Source organism: Homarus americanus, unplaced genomic scaffold (genome assembly GCF_018991925.1).
Source record: "Homarus americanus isolate GMGI-L3 unplaced genomic scaffold, GMGI_Hamer_2.0 scaffold49714, whole genome shotgun sequence".
In the NCBI taxonomy this organism is placed as follows: domain Eukaryota; kingdom Metazoa; phylum Arthropoda; class Malacostraca; order Decapoda; family Nephropidae; genus Homarus; species Homarus americanus.
Window position 1 is genome coordinate 7501 of NW_024755034.1, and position 3462 is coordinate 10962.

The window sequence follows — 3462 nt, forward strand, 5'->3', positions numbered from 1 at the left end:
AGAGTCATATACACACACAGTTTTAATGCATATACGCTCGTGTTCCGCCCTTACTCGGCCGCACCTTTGCCGCTTAAATTTTGACCTCTTTCCCCGTTCCCGCATGCCACAGCAGTGGCACTTGTTTATCCGGGAGAAAGAGAGCGAGAGTCGCAGTATTAATTGGCGTGAGCGGCCTTTGCTGCAGAACTAGTGCTCTATCCCGGCGAGCGCCGTTATGAGGCGCAACACCGTCTTTAACGCGTTTAGAGAGAACTCCCCTGCCTCCTCCTCCCAGTCATGAGATAGACGTGGACTCGTGGCGAACTCTCAAAGAGAACGCCCACACCGCGCCTGACCGTGGGAGAGGGTGGAGGAGCGTGAGGAAGAGCACGGCGTCACCCAAGCATTCTCATCTCTCTGCCTGCACCACTACATGGTAGACTGCGGCCCAGGCGCACTCATCAATTTAGGTTCCACTGCAATGCATGCCAAGCACTCTTTTCGAGGTGATAGACGAAATTCCGGCGGGCTTACTTAAAAGATATCCGACCCGGTTTCGTTTCCTCTTCGTGGGATGGTGCTCTTAGAACATGTGCAGCATCAGCATGAGCGGCCGACGGCCATTCGTGTCTCTGTGGACAGCAGGCAAAGAGCGCCCTCCAGTTATTTGCGAGGGCGACAACTGTCGCTTTGTTGTGGTTGAATGTGGGTGCGCCAAGTCCATGGACTTGCTAGTGATAGGCTTGCTTGTTTTTATGGCACGCTCGCGCAAGGCGGGCGATTAAACCGGCGGAAGCTCGGTTCGGGTTACCCTCGTGTCGGGAGACAGTCAGCAGGCACCGAACTCGCAGCAACCGATGGATGTATATTTCCGACCTCGAGAGGAGTGGCGGCGACAAGCTCATATGGCTGCCGCCGCCGCAATATGTTCAACTTGTCGATGTATCTGGTATTCTTGCGATTCACATACCGACACGCAGTTTGCTGCGGTCTTCACCCACGAGCCGAGTGATCCCCTAAGAGTTGTGTATTTGCCATTTGGTCTTTTTTGCGACTAACCATCACAGGTCGAGTCTCAATGAAAGGGTTTGACAGACATAGCCCAAGTTTGTGGTTTGGGTTTGGCCGGACGGCTTGTTGTTGTTTTTGACACTTGAATTTCACTCTTTTTGGGTCAAGAGGCTTATTCGCCGGTAGTAAGGAACGGACGGGCAGCCGTCCAAAGCCCCGTCCGTCCTCCTCCTCCGGTCTTCGCGCTCTCGCCCGAGTGTGGTCCACCTACAGCGTGGTGGTACCTATTTTTGGTGCGGGGGCCGGGATTGTCCTCTTTCGCTGCTGGAGTTGCCAGAGCAGAGCCCGAGACCGCCCAAATCAGGAGAGTAGTAGTAGTTTTAAGAGCGCCCCGTTCTCTTTTTCTCTGTTAATGATCCTTCCGCAGGTTCACCTACGGAAACCTTGTTACGACTTTTACTTCCTCTAAATGATCAAGTTTGGACATCTTTCCGTCAGCTCGAGGCGACGACCCCAGAAAACCCTCGCGGGCAACGGGGCCGACAATCCAAGAGCGCCAGTCCGAAGGCCTCACTAAATCATTCAATCGGTAGTAGCGACGGGCGGTGTGTACAAAGGGCAGGGACGAGTCATGCAGCTGATGACTTGCACTTACTGGGAATTCCTCGTTCATGGGAAACAATTGCAAGCCCCAATCCCCATCAAGAAAGGCTTTTGAACGGGTTACCCGCCCTCCTCGGAGGGGAAAACTCGTTGATCCCTTCAGTGTGTATATGTAGCGCCAAGGCGCCCAGAACATCTAAGGGCATCACACCGTTGGTTGTTTCAATCTCGGGCGCGGGGAATTGCCGCTATCCTCTAAGAAGAAGCGTTTAACTGACACCATTTTCTGGAGATCCGTCGACTACTAGTAGGCCAGAGTCTCGCTCGCTATCGGAATTAACCAGACAAATCGCTCCACCAACTAAGAACGGCCATGCACCACCACCCACCGAATCGAGAAAGAGCTCTCAATCTGTCAATCCTTCCCGTGTCTGGGCCTGGTGAGGTTTCCCGTGTTGAGTCAAATTTAGCCGCAGGCTCCACTCCTGGTGGTGCCCTTCCGTCAATTCCTTTAAGTTTCAGCTTTGCAAGCATACTTCCCCGGAACCCAAAGACTTTGGTTTCCCGGAAGCTGCCCGCCCGGTCATGGGAATAACGCCGGCGGATCGCTAGTTGGCATCGTTTATGGTTAGAACTAGGGCGGTATCTGATCGCCTTCGAACCTCTAACTTTCGTTCTTGATTAATGAAAACATCCTTGGCAAATGCTTTTCGCAGAGTAGTTTCGTCTTGCGACGGTCCAAGAATTTCACCTCTAGCGCCGCAATGAATGCCCCTGCCTGCCTGGCTAGTCATTACCTCTGGTTCCGAAAACTAACAAAATAGAACCGAGGTCCATTCCATTATTCCATGCATCACCATTCGGGGCCATTCCCAAATAGCCTGCTCTGAGACTCTAATTTTTCAGTAAACTCTCTCGCCACTGACACTCATAAAGAGCATCCCGCGGCGAGCCGTAAGGGGCGGCTGGTTCGATGCCGCGACAGTAAACACCGGCGTACCTATCAGTCCGGAACTGAGATCCAACTACGCAGCTTTTTAACCGCTAACAACTTTAATATACTATTGGAGCTGGAATTACCGCGTGGCTGCTGGCACCAGATTCTACCCTCCAATGGATACTGCTAAAGGATTAAAGTGTACTCATTCCGATTGCGAGGCCTCGGATGAGACTCACATCGTTATTTTTCGTCACTACCTCCCCGTGCCGGGAGTGGGTAATTTGCGTGCCTGCTGCCTTCCTTAGATGTGGTAGCCGTTTCTCAGGCTCCCTCTCCGGAATCGAACCCTGATTCCCCGTTACCCGTTATAGCCATTGTAGGCGCATAACCTACAATCGAAAGCTGATAAGGCAGACACTTGAAAGAAGCGGCGCCGGTGCGGAGACCGTGCGCTCAGCCCGAAGTTATTCAGATTCACCACAGGTGGGTTACGGACCGGGGCCCGACCAGTTTTGAACTAATAAAAGCGCTCTTCCCTTGCGGTCAGAGACCAATTGCATGTATTAGCTCTAGAATTGCCACAGTTATCCAAGTAAGTGGGTTTACAGATCCAATGAAACATAGCTGATTTAATGAGCCATTCGCGGTTTCGCCTTAAATCGGCTTGTACTTACACATGCATGGCTTAATCTTTGAGACAAGCATATGACTACTGGCAGGATCAACCAGGTAGCTGCTGCTGTTGGCGGCGCCTATCACGGCGGCCAAAATAGTGAGATTGAGAGAGAGGCAGAAGACATTGGGCGAGGGACCGCACGTTGGCCTTAGAGAAATAGCAAACCAGATGATCAGATCTAACTGCACCTTCTCTTGCTATCCTCGGCGCCGGCAGCGCCACCGTGTGTGCCAATCTCCTCCCTTATCCG